A 14,069-nucleotide genomic window follows, 5' to 3' on the forward strand; every position below is an offset into this window, starting at 1 on the left:
CAAGAAGGTCAGAACAAGTCCCCTCTGAATCCTTCATTCATCATCTGTGTAGAAGAACTGCACCTATGGGACAGTTGGTTAGCCTGCAGGTAATTCCCAAACTAGAAGAGAATCCAGCTCTATCTCTAATATAGCTGTGTCAGCTTTGGTACCAGGTTTTATCAGTAAAATAAACAGACATGACTGAATTGTACATGGATTCAGTTGGCAATGAAAGTTCAGTTGTGCATCTGAAATATTGAAATTGAGATTGCATCTCTCTTTTAAATACACACATTGGAAATGAAGTCGTAATTTGAGAAGACAGCATTTTTATATAGTAATTTTTCTGGCTCTAGCTATCAGTAGCTTTAAAAGTATTTTATAAATAAAGGGATGTAACATATTATAACGTGCAATGGTACATTTGGGACATGTAACACAAACCTTAATGAAAGTTCACGAGAATTTAACAGGCAGAAGTTATTTTTAATTCACAGTATCTTATCTGTTTTCAGTTCTTTTGAATTACAAAATGCAATCGGGATGTCTTAAGTACTAATTCTTTGCCAAATTTAATTTGTTTCCATAGTAAAGGTATTTTCCAGTTACATTGACATGAAAAGCATCTGAAACCATTAAATTTTGTTATATTTTTAACTTTAAAACATTCATAATGCTGCCAAGAGTGTTTTTTTACAAATTTTGAGACAATTATTTTTCTCTAGGACAAAAGCTACCACAATAAACCTATCTTTTTTTTTCTTTTTTTTTTTTTTTTTTTTTTTTTTTTTTTTTTTTTCTTTTTTTTCTTTTTTCCCCCCTGGCCTGAGGGGTTCATAATAATTTTGAATGAAACTTCCTGTGTAACTGGGTGCTCTGATGAATGGGGGCTTGGGGCCAGAGATCCTCATTTGATTATTGTACCCTGCTGAAACAGAAGCAAGTGGATACAGAACACAGCAGCTGCTGGGCTGGACACGGTGCGTTGGTGGAAGGCTCCTACTGTAGGTCCTGAGAGAGGTAAATCCCTAAGGAAGGACCGTGGTCCTCCCTTGGGCAGAGAGCAACATGTTTTGTTGCTACAGTTTCTACATGTCCTCTATGTTTTTGGAAGAGGAATAAGACTGGGTTCAGGACACACATGGTGATGGCAGTGAAGGTGGGTAAAAGATATACTTCTATCATGAACAAGACTGAATGGAGATGGGCATCAAGGGGAAGCTGTGAAAGCATGTGGAAAAGTAGAAGCATTGAGGAAAAGAGGAGCATAAATGGTATCCAGTGGGACCTGCCCTAATGACAGCTCTTCTCTTATTGTGAAATACCAAAGAGTGATGATGGAAAAACTCTTGAGTGCCTGATGGATGTGACAGGGAAGAGCTTGCAGGGCCAGACCTGAGCTCTTTTCTTGTATCTCTAAAACAAAACCCCGCTAAGACCCCAAACTGGCAGTGGCCAACCGTGTTGTTATTCATTGGTGAGTTGTGCAGCAGCAGGTGATTTCTGCAGTTGCTGGTGCAGCATGTGAAACAGCAGTGCCTGATTTCAGAAAGGACGAAGCTGCACAAACTGTGGAGATAATTGGAGTTGTGTTGTCTGGTGCTTCAGATCATGTAGCAAATGGTTGACATCAGGTCACTCTAGTTATACTGCTCCCATTTCACCCTGTTCCTCAATCTGACCCTTGTTTAAAGAAAAGATAATTTATTTGGAAGGCTTGAGTCATACTTTTCCCTTTCTCCCACTTGTTTAGCAGAGTGTATGCAATACTCGGGAGGCAACAGAGGAAGACAAGGGAGAACTGGCTGTAACAAATGACTGCATCCTCACGGCACACTTTGGCAGCACAGACCTTGGGAGATTTCTGATTGTGCCTTCCTGTGACTTGCTCAAGATGGAAGGGCGTGAAAGGGACATTGTGTTCCTGGAGTAGACATGAAGAGAAAATGATAGGGAGCACACTCTCTGTTAGGAGAGGCATTGCTGTGTGAGAATGCAGTAGAGGCTCATGACAGGTCATGCTGTGCTACATATGGGTAGATGACAGAAGATTTTGACTCTTGTTTTAGAATGAGTACACATGTGCATGCTCTGGATCAGGGAGCGTTTTTTTGCACTGCTGGCTAACAAGGCATGTGCTACAGAGTCCTTAGCGAGAGGGCAGGAAGGCATATGTGCCCACCCAACAGGCAAGTTCAAATTGTCTCCTTAGTTGCTTAAAAATAGTTCAAAAATAGATGTCTTAAATGCTGTTACTCCAGCAGGATTACTCAATAGTGAATTTAGCTTTGGATTCGCTCCATGGCCACAGTCTTCATTTTAACTCCTCATGAAAGAATGCCACAAGGCTGCTTTTCCATCTGATTTTGGTGGGGAAAGGAAAAGCTTTTGCAGAAGCTGGGACAAATGAGTAGTATTCAAGATTTTTCACATCGTGTTTCCTTAAAGAGGGCAAAGGAAGTACATAATTATTTGGAAAATAATTTGGCAGATTCTTCCCAGTGCTAGGCTGTTTAATGCATCAGCCTGTCACACTTAAACAGTTTAGGGATCACTTACCGTTTTTTGATTACACCTGAGAAGGTTCACAGAAGTTGTTTTGACAGGGCCTAGGTTTCTGTTACTGAGCTGCCTCATATTTTTTCTAATGAAGAGATTAAACCTTAGCAAAACAATTTTTCAAAATCTTCAAGCCTGCAGATATTCCTAACAGGGTAAGTGTTTGCCCTCCTTCCACTGTCTGTTGTGAGGAGCCCAGTGTGTTCAAATGGTATGTTTAACACTTTTTCAGATTGCAGCCTTTTTGCAAAGAAGAAGAGATGCAGAATAGTGTGGCACAGATTCTAGTCTTATTCAAATTAATCCCAAAATTATTGGAGTAACAATGCATAATCAGCAAACTGTTCAATACACTAGGTCCTACTATTTTCTGTTGAATTTACTCCAACTAGGGGAAGAGCACTGTGTGTTTTTTGGCAGTAGCTTTTCTGGAAAATGAAATAAGTGAAACTATTCTCACAGAGAAGGGGATGGGGAATGGTTTCAGGACTTCAGATTTTGTAATGCAATTCTTTAAGAAACTGGCAGTGAATGAATACCTATGCTCGTTTAGACAACAGCAAGATTTTGTAAGTTTTCTGTTATTTAAGGTCTAATCTCCCACTGAAGTTAAAGTTGAAATGTGTTTCTCAGCTTGGGGTGTACAGTGTTTATCAAAAAGCCTCAGTAAAAACCTTGTGTAGTCTGCAGTTGTCTGTAGTCAAGTGTCTCTTTCTTCTCCAGCCTTTTCTAGACCTCAGGAGCTGGGACATTAAGAATTCTGGCATTCTGAAGATGTTGGTTTTAGCTTCACTTAAATACTACAGAGATTCACTGCAGTTGTCTACTTTATTTTAAAAAGTGCTCATGAATCATAATTAAAAGCATTCTGCAATACTGTGAGTTTAAAAAGTACCAGGTTGCTTAGCTGGGTTATTATACAGTACAGAGCTTGTTTTGAAAAGATTTAATATGTGAGCCTGCTGAATGTTTGGGCATATTCAGCAACACACGTACACAATGCTGCTCTTTTATTAATAGAAAGTTCACTTGACACAACAACACACCAGTGTTACCTTTCCGACACAGATTTAGGTGGCTTTGAAAACTCCTTTCAGGGTTTCATGTTGGCTGTGTACATAAGGTGAAGAGCCAGCTTACAGAAGAAATCACTGATAGATGTCTTTCCAGGGGATCTTGGCAAGAGTCACTGCTATCACCAATACTGTTTCTGGTATCACTTGCATCCATCACCGCAACCTGTCAAAACAGGTGTATTTATAGGCCTTGAGGGACTGAAACAAGAAATCAAACATTTGTATAGCATTTTCCATCAAGTTCCCAAGGACTGAGACTCAAAGGATTTTGATATATTTCTACAGATTACTTAGCTGTGCTGAGTATTTCTATGTTCTCTTTAGCAGTCAATGGACCGTTTCTGTACTAGGTCTTAGAAAAGAATATTCTCTCTTCTACTAACAAAACGTTGGTTGGCTTCAGAAAAACTCAGAAAAATATTTAAATTCACATCAGAACTGGCATAAGAGCTTACTTAACACTATGAATTAAGTTAAATTAAGAAGTAGTGCGCCAGTGTGATTAATTAGAACTACTTTGCTAAAAAAGTATGTGCCTTGCACTGAGATTTTTTTTGTGCTCTTTCTTGGCAGCAGTTAAGCTCTAGGGTACTGGAGGCTGCCTACTCCTTGTAATGGGTTGGAATAGTTAATGGTGTTGAGTTCTGGAAGAGGAAGAATCCCACTAATTGTGCAATCCTCCTGGCACTAGAGTTTGGCAGGACGTCCTCACAGTGAACCTACGCTGGGTGTGCCGCCCTTTGTAGAGTGTGAAGCACAGCTTCATGTGCCTCAGGCTGCAAGAAATAATAATTTTCAGCAGGGTGAGGGAACTTTAGTGCATAACTTTTCAGGGCTAGCATGACAATCGTGACTTTTCAGGAGATTTATGTTTACTGTAATGCAGCATCCCATTTCTCCAAAAATTTTTAGCGGTGATGGTGGTGAGTGATAAGGAGACAGTAAAGCAAATTGAGTTAATGAATGTAGTCCTAAGACTATAAAGGATTTCTTTAAAGGTGAAGTGCACAGGAAAGGAATATTTTTTACTTTGTTTTAAAGAGAGAGATTAATGCAAGTTCAGGAAGGGAGTATTCAGTTGTATCGATATGTGAAGAAGGTGCCTCTTTTGGCATAATCCCAGATGGAAATAGTGGATCATGATAACAGCATTTTAGTTCATGGTTTGTCAGGACATTATTAAGTGGCAATTAAAGTGACTCAAGTGTTCCAACACACAAGTTGCTGAGGGCCAGCAGATGATAAGACCAAGATTAAAGAAATTGACATGCAGATCTACGTTGTCTATGAAATGGCTGTGACAATACAAGTAACTTAATCCTCTTTGATGTTACTTCCATAAACTCCTATTCTCAAGAAAGCTTCATGCACAGCTCTTTTACTTCTGTGACTAGGGAATTGTAGTCTCCTTCCATTCTTTACATCAAATGATTAGCTTGCATTCTTGTTCGTATTTGCTCCAAGAGAAGAATGATCAAAAGTTTTCAGCTGGCCACAAGCCCTCCACCCTTTGGAAATGTTCTCTTGACCATGAACAATTTTTTCTTGGTGTCTTTTATAAATAGGAGCAAAAATTTCCAAGGAGGGAAGTTCTGGTTGTATGCGCGAGAACTGAAAGGTGCTTTCCAGGGCGAGTGTGTACTCTTCCACAAAATCTGGGAGAAGACTGGGAAACTGTGCCCAGAGGTAGTGTATTGTGCCAGCTGCAGCCTCAACTCCAAAACTATTTGGTTTGGCTCGTAGTACCGAGACTTCAAGTCCCTTCCCATCCACCCCCTTCTTAAACTTGCTCCCATATGTACTGTCTTGTACCTTTGTCCTGCAGCTACTTGTTTTTTTCCCTAAATGCTTTCTTGATTCCAAGCCTTTTAGTTTAGTGTAACCTTGTGAAAAATGACAAAATTATTTCTTCTGGGTTGTTTGCTTCTTCCAAGGATGATGATTTTTATATTATTTGAAGGAAGAAGATTTTGTCTTTTCTTTGTTCAGTTGGCCAGACAACTCTTCTATTTGAACAAATTTTGAAAAACTAATTAAAATACAAAATAAATATATATCTTTTTCTCTTTTTGATGGGCCCTCACTTCTGCATTTGTCTTTGTAAGCTGCAAGTTGCAAGAGAGATCTCTGGCTAAGTGGGTTTTCAGTAGAAGAAAATTGATTTGCACTATGTAGCTAGCTGATGATTTTTTCCTTTTATATTATTGGAAATATCAAGGGTTCAGGGAATATTCACTGTGTCAGCAGCCTTGCGTCTAATGAGGTTGTTTGGACTCTGCTCTCTGAGCCAGAGTAAAATCTTTGAAACATGTTAGTCACAATTTAACTGAAAGTGGGGGAGGTTTTTAACAGTGAGCTTTAAGTAAACTGCATCTTTTTGAATTTCCTGGGCAGCTGCTTTTCTCTCTTTGATGTACTGTGCCTGGTGATGCTGTTAATGAAATGCATAATTATGTGTTACATAATAAAACAGAGCTAACATGAAGGTGCCTAATAGATTATAATGATGTGGAGGCCTGAGAACCTAAAGACTACTGGGGGTTGTTGAAAAGTTCCTCTGGTGACAAAGATGATGTCTAAAGAGGTTTGAATAACTGTGCTGATAAATTAATTGTGGTCTCTTTGTGTGTAAATGACATTTTTCAGGATTTTGTATATAGAAAGATTATTGAAAAAAAAAAAAAAGTACAATTTGCTAGGCTGCTGATGTATGAAGTGTCAGCGCCGAGTGCTTCCAGTGCCTATTAGAGCTGCTGGCTTTGCACAGACGGGTGCCCTAGGCAAAGACATTTTTGGCACAGCCTGTCTCACCCGTAGGATCAAAAGGAACCAAAAAAAAAAAAAAAAATCTGGCAATATGCACAGAGAGTAAATTGCATCCTAAAGAGCAGCCCCTAGAATGCAGTCTTGGAATGAATATTGATAAATGAAACATTCCGCTTTATGGCTGAAGAGTTGTAGGCGTTTTGTGACTGCCCCCAACTTCCCTCCCTCCTTTCTCTGCTTTTGTCACCTACATTTTCTCTCTCCCTCTGTAATAATCTGTATAACTTGTTCCCTTCAGAGAATCTTTAGGAACTGTTTTGTACACATAGTACTTTTAAAGGAGAGGGTGTATAAGCTTCCAGCCCTGGACCACATGGGCTCCTGCTGGTGCTGGGCTGTGGCTGGGCTTGCTTGGCTGCTGCTCTGGGCTCACAAGGGCCTGTCTGCTGGGGGAATTAGCATGCAGGGAGCTCCAGTATTTACAGCCGGCTAGTTACTTGGCACTAGTTCCCTTGGGTGGATGATTCTAGTACCTACTAAGAGTGCTTTTGTGCAGGTTAGCTTCAAGAGTGCTTTTGTGTGAGTTAGGCAGGCTCCTATTTGAAGGTGAAATTTTTCTCACTGTTTCTCACTTCCCAAGCACCAAGGGTACCCAAATGGGTAGCTAATATGCAGTAAATTCACACCCAAGCTCACTGAGCATGAACTTCCTCATGCAGCCGAATCCTGAGGCTCTGCACTTTGTCTCTCTCAGCAGGGAGCAGATGGCCCTTCTCTAAACAGGGAATACCAATAAAGCCTTATGAAGAGCACAGATATTGTGTGCATGAAGAATCGTGCCTGTCCATGTGCTTATATGAGATGACTTGAATCTATCACAGTTCTTTGGTTAACTTCTGTGTCTGTGATTTTTGTTAAGATACCCGAAGAGGACAACTTTGCTGCTGAATTGACATCATCTTTGTCATTAGTAGATTAGGGTTTTAGCTGCAAGTTTTGATTTCTTCCTTCTTCATCAGCACCGAGACAGAATACTTTTTATTATGTGAATGACTGCATCTTTCATGTGTGAATCTTTCTTTGTTGCAATTCCCTTTCCCAGAATTTATTAGAACTCTCAATTAATGGTTTTCTCTAGGTCTCTGAGTACTAGGATGTGAAATCAAGTCAGTTTTTAGATAAGACTTTGCTTTAGGCTGGGATTCATAAATAAGTTGATCTACAATTACTGTGCAACTTCATTTTATCTTAAGATCACATAATGGGTTAAGTTTTTGTGCAAAGTTTTCTTGAAATTTTATAAATTATTTTTCTGTTTTTTTATGCTTATACTTCCAATATAATTGATTTCTAAGTCATCTGCACGTTTTCTTTATGGTTTTGCTCCAGTATTGCCTAAATCCAAGAGAATTTTGTATCACAGAAATTGCCTCTCCCACTTCCATCTATAGTGAGAGTTCTGAACAACTCCACTGGTGCTATTGTGGCCAAAGTTTAAATTTACTTACGTACAAAAGATATTGCTCAAAATGCTTTTAACATGTCTTTTTAAAAATGACCTCAGCCATCCTAGCCTGCCAAAGATAAACAGCATTTCTGCTCAACAGGCATTAACCCTTGGAGGAAGTGAAGTCCAACGCTGAATGCAGAGGCACTTGCTCCGAGCATTCAGAGTGCTGTTGTAGAGAGGAGCCATCCTCCCTTCAGATCCCAGCACTCAGGAAGGCTGCAGGGCTGGGGAAAATCAGCACAAGCCTCAGGGTTTCTCAGTCGCAGATGTAAAATGCAGCAATAAAAGAGGAGGGTCTGGGCCAGGTCAGCTTGACTGTTCCTTCTAGAGGATAGAAGGGTAGGAGGAAGGCATAAAGTGGGATGAAAAACAAGAAGAGGTGGCTGATGAGCCAGGCTCTGGTTCTTGCTGTTCTGAAGATATTGTGTATAGGCTAAAACAATCACTTGAAAGTATTTTTTTAGAGTTTAAGTTTCAAAAGTTTTTATATTTAGAGTTTCAGAGTGCTTTTATAGCTTTTTATAGTAATTTTTACTGCTGGTTTTATTCCAGAAGAGTTTCCTGTAGCACAATACTTAAAAAAACCTTAAAAGGAATTCACAATAAGGATACTCCATTTGTGTGAATGAGTTGCAGCAGATATGATGAAGCAATTCTTAAAATCCCACAGTTGCTGTTTTCCTTTTAACTGACATGTTCCTGTTTTTAAATAAAACAGTTGAATGCTAGGTTTAAAGAGAAATTCAAAGAATGCTGTGGTGTTATTGGAAATCTCTGGCTATGTCCAAGCAGAAAGGACAGTTGCATGACTCTGTTGTACATGGCTGACCATGCCATATGAGTCCTTTGTTGGGATAAGCTGTAAATCGTCCTGAATGTTATCTTTTCAAATCCAGAACAGAGAGAGGAGGACGGTGAAAATTTAAGCCTGGATAAATTTCCTACAGCTTATCATGCAGAAATGTGTTTATTGGCATTCTTTGAATGCAGATATTTGAAGTGCTTAACAATCTCTAACTGATGAGGTCTATTAAATGGCCATCTGCTGTAATTCACTTTGTCTGAATTGGAGAAAAGTTCCTGGCAAAAGCCTCTTGGTCTTATGAGGAAAGGTCGCATATTTAGTCCCAGGGTAATTGCTGATGAATATACCTGTTTAACGGGATGCAATGATAGAGGAAATAGTGGGATGTGAAAGGAGATGGCAATTTTTACTAAAAAGCCTTAGTAAGGTATCGTAAGGAGAATTTCTGTGCAGTGGTTTTCACCATGAAAAATATTTGACTTAATTTTGAGTGCGAGACCCACTTCACTGCGGGTCTAAACAACATTAATTATTTTCATATTACTCTCTGTTTTGTGTAGGAGGATTCACTCTGAATCCTTTATTCAAAGGCAGTTGTACTTGTGTGCTTTAAGTCGCTTCCCCCACAGCTGTTAGACATTTGCAGTAGCAGGTCAGGTGAACTTGGTCTACCTTTGTGCTTAGTTATAGTGGTCGTATGCAACCATGGAGGTAAAACCAATCAGGTAATAATAATGATATCAAGGGTAATAAAATATTAAAACATACTACATACCTCACCACTCATCTGAACATACAGTCACTACATAGGGAGAAAGGACAACTACACATAGAAGAGGTGTTGTGGGTGAGATATCATAATTTGTGCACATGATTTTCTACAACCAGAACTTCATGCCAATTCATAGGTTTGTGATTGTGGTGACAGGGACGCCTGCACCATGCCTTGTACTGCCCAACATTGTTCTGCAGGGTAACTGGTGTTCCTGCTGCTTGATCTCCTCAGCTGGACTCCTGTTGGAAGCTGCTTCATCCCTTTTCTGGCATCCTTCAAGATAACGTTTGTCCAAGGATCTTGTTCTGTCAGGAAACAGGAGTAAGGGAAAACAAGTATATATCTCCTGAGCTCAGCAAGAAAGAAAAAAATTTGGATTTGTTTGCATTTTTAAATATTTGTCACAACGCCAAGCTATTTAAAGCAATCTGGCTACTTCATCTCTACTTACTATCCTCTTCTACATCTGAATTATCACAAGCCACCTGAAATATGGGAATCAGATGTGAATTTTAATGTAAAAGTCATGCTTCAAGCTGACAGGGCTGGGAGGGGGAGTTGTCACTGCATCAGCCAAGATTCTCTGGTGGAAGTGTTGATTGATAACCTATACCTGGGAAAGGAGGGGAGCACCCTTCTCCTTTCAGTGGAATGAGTTGCTTTCCATTCCCTTGTGAAAGAAGTAGGTAGTCCTGTGTAACCATTGCCTTCATCTCCAGGTATATGAAAAAATGCAAAGTCCTTTGTTCCATTTTTTCCTTAGGTAGAGTTCACAAATGATCCAGTCCTCCCCACTGGTAGTGCTGTCTGTCATGCTGGCCAAGATGGTTGGTGACTTGTTCAATGTATCCCTGTAGGGTTCCCTCATGAAGCTGAAATACATTCCCTACTTGGATATGGAACCTTTTGTTCATTACAGGAGAAAATGGTGAGGTCTCTCATGTTGCTGATCTGTAATTTTTCTGTGTCATGTCTTTTGCAGAGGCTGTGTGGCTTCTCTGAGACCTGGAGTTTAGAGAGAAAAAGGGGAAAATGGAGACCCTGATCCTGAACAAGGTCCCCATGGTGTGATGTGCTGTACAAAGAGAATGAAAAACTCTCTTCAAGCTTATGGTAGGACCAGAATAACCCTGCCAGTGGAGTCCTGAGAGCAGTAAGTGCTCCATAGTGCTCAGCTGGATGGTGTTTATTAGCGGTCCAATTGAGAATCCAGCAGAGGTTTTCACGGACTATTGTCACAATTTCTTGTGAGCAAAAGCTGTAGAACAGAGAAACAACAACAGAGTATGGTGGAGTGTGGTTTGACTTCTGGATGACTGGTCTGGGCTTCCTGTATGTTGGGTACCGTAAGATGTACCTTTTCAGGTGGCGATTCCTGCCACCCAAGGACAGCAATTAAAGGGAGGTAAGAAGAATTGTTTTCTGGAAGGGCTTGCTAATGACTGCACTAAACAGTCTTTACTAAACTAAAGTCTAAATTAATAGCTTGGAAAAAAGTTGCATCCTTTATTTTAAAAATCTACATTAATCCAACATGTCCTGTGTGTCTTTCAGTGTATGAACCAGTATTCAAATCTTCATTTTTTTCATGGCGTTTGTGTCAGGTAATAAGTACTGGTTCCTCTCCTGGGAAACGGTGCTGAGTTTGTATTTATCCTAGCTAGTGACAATGCTGTACTACTGTCTTCTATAAAATAATTAGCAGAAATGCTGATTCTTTGAGATGCTCTCTAGGAATTAATTAGGTATATATTCACAGCCAAAGCTATTTGCAGGACACTTTACTTTTCTCCCAGTACTGAGGTCTACTGGACAATCTTTTAGCTTCAAATGACTCTTCAGAAAAATAAAATGTTGGTGACTCACTCTGTCCACATTTTCTTCCAAATGTAGCCATGTCTGAAAGGTTTTAACAAGCACATTGAATGCTGGGTATAATCTAACTGTGTTTATCATGAGAGGAAAAATTGCCAGCAATGCAGTAGGAGGAAATAAAAACAATCTGTGACATTATGGATGACTTCTATATGTACCACAGCAGATAAAACAGAGAGGAAGAAGCCATAAAGTTTCCCATGGTATTCCAATTAGATGACAAGCCCATGGAAAGAATTATAACTGCTTTCCTGGTTCAGAATGAGGTTCTATTCACTTGAAGGACATATATATACACATTTATATATATATAAAATTTCATTTTACTCCCACTCCTTTTTTTCTCTCCAAGCACATTAAAGAAAGTTTCTGGATAACCTGATCACAGACTATACCAATACTCTAAAGCAAAATACATAGCATCACAACTTGGTAAGGATTTTATAGCTAGACACTTTACAGACTGCCAAGTTTTAGCCTAAATCCTCTTAGACATAGTCTTAATAGGCTGATATATATCTCAAATAGCAGATGTAGTTGCTAAGCTGCTCTCCATCATATTTAAAAAGTCATGACAGCCAGGTGAAGTCTTCAGTGAATGGAAAAAGGGAAACTTCATACCCATTTTTAAGATAGATAAAAAGGCAGACCCCGGCAACTATCATGGACAGTGGGTTTGTAACCTCAGCGAGTTTGTGGATGACGAAAAGCTGAGTAGTGCTTGAGGGAAAGGATGTCATCCATAGGGCCCTGGGCAGGCTTGAGGAGTGGGCCACTGTGGACCTCATGAAGTTCAATGAAGTCCTGCACCTGTGCTGGGGCAATCTCTGGCACCAGTACAGACAAGGTAATGAATGGACTGGGAGCAGCCCTGCAGACTTGAGGATATTGGTTACACAAAAAAATCTGATGTGAGCTGGCAATGTGTAATTGCAGCCCAGAAAGCCAGTTGTATCCTGGACTGCGTAAAAAGAAATGTGCCCAGCAGGTTTACTCTGCTCTTGTGAGACCTCACCTGGCACATTGCATCCAGCTCTGGAACACTCAGGACATGGATCTCTTGGAGCAGGTCCAGAGAAGGTCCACAAAAATGATCAGATGGCTGGTACACCTCTCCTGTTAAGAAAGGCTGAAAGAGTTGAGGTTGTTCAGCCTGGAAAAAAGAAAGCTCTGGGGACACCTTGTTGCAGCTTTTTAATACTTAAAGAAGCTTATAGGAAAAATGGAGAAAGAGTTTTTGTCAGGGCCTGTAGTGATATGAGAAGGGTCAACAGTTTTAAACTGAAAGAGAATAGGTTTAGATTGGACATAAGGAAGACATTTATTAAGATTAGAGTGCCTCATCCCTGGCAGTGTCCAAGCACAGGTTGGATGGAGCAACCTGGTCTAGTGGAAAGTGTCCCTGCCCCTGGCAGGGGGTTGGAACTAGGTGATCTTTAGGTCCCTTCTAGCCCAGACTACTCTATAAGTATATGATTCTATGTCCATGGTCTCTCCAGCATACTTCTTGGATGCTCTCTTACCTTGTTATCCTCTCAAACAAATGAAGCTTCACCATTCAGCCACCTTAGACCTCTGGGATTTGGACTGATTCCCAGCTCTCTTATAGCTTGGGCATCCCAAACCCTGAATAGTGACTCAAGGGATTTCTGGTCTGCCTCTTAAAGTAAAAAATATAATTATTGAAACAAATTATGAGGCCTAACATGAAGCCTTTATAGGAATTCCGAGCCTTAGATCTTGTTACTTCACCTAGCATGGGAAATACACAGATTAAGACAAGACAGTAAAAAAAAATTAGTGCCTTTACATGTTACCTTATCTCTCCTCATTGCTTCTGAGCATCCTTGAAACTTTAGCAGAAGTTCTTGAGCAGAAATTCTACAGAAAGGTGTCTGGCAATGAACTTTTCTTTCCGTGTGTTTTCCCTGTAGACCAAGGTTTCTCTTTCTTTTTTCTCTCTGACTGATCCTGCAGCTAACAAGATGCTGCAGGAGCCTGCCTATTTGCTTCTTTAGTCTTTTATCTCACTGACCACACAGTTTATGTAAGGCTCTGCTGTTTTTAAGTTCCACTTATTTACTACACTTTAGTAGTATTTTTATCTTCAAATGCCTACACCCAGATGTCATTTTGCAGAGACTGTCTTCTTCCTCTGCTTGTGTCAGCTTGGCTGAGGGTTTGCTGCTCTGGGAAAGCGTGGGTGACACAGTTACATTTGTGCCAGGTTCTGCATCTTTGTTCAGTATTATTCTGAAAGATCACAAGATGCATAAACTGTGTATTGCTGGATTCCTCAAATCAAAAAAGGGACAGGGGTTAGCTATGTAGGAACTGGTAGCTAGCATGTATTTATAAACAGGTGATAAATTATATTTGTGTATGCAGAGGGAAAGATTTGGATAACTAACAGCTTGCTTAAATGCCACATAAATTTGGATCCTTCTTCAATGGAAACTGAAAAATCTTTGGTAAACAGCACCTGGTTGGTAGCATAGAGGAAAAGTGACAGGCTCAAGAGAACTTTTGATTTTAGGTCCTCAGCACTGGTACTGTCAAAGTGTGGATCTTCTCTTACTTAGTTCTTCATCGGTGTTAAGGATGATAAGACCTTCTGTGTTTGATCATCTTGTTGATTCCTCTTACAGGTCTGAATAATATCCCTAGGCAGAAAATATGTTACACATTGAATGGAGAAGCAAAAACATCCCTTAGATGAGC

The 14,069-nt window shown here is 40.0% G+C and overlaps 1 pseudogene; it reads left to right on the forward strand.

The window, feature by feature from the left end:
• The window catches only part of LOC128787713 (chloride channel protein B-like), a 93,770-nt pseudogene that overhangs the window by 27,218 nt on the left and 52,483 nt on the right, over positions 1 to 14,069 (forward strand).

The sequence above is a fragment of the Vidua chalybeata genome, chromosome 1, assembly GCF_026979565.1.
Source record: "Vidua chalybeata isolate OUT-0048 chromosome 1, bVidCha1 merged haplotype, whole genome shotgun sequence".
Taxonomy (NCBI): Eukaryota; Metazoa; Chordata; class Aves; order Passeriformes; family Viduidae; genus Vidua; species Vidua chalybeata.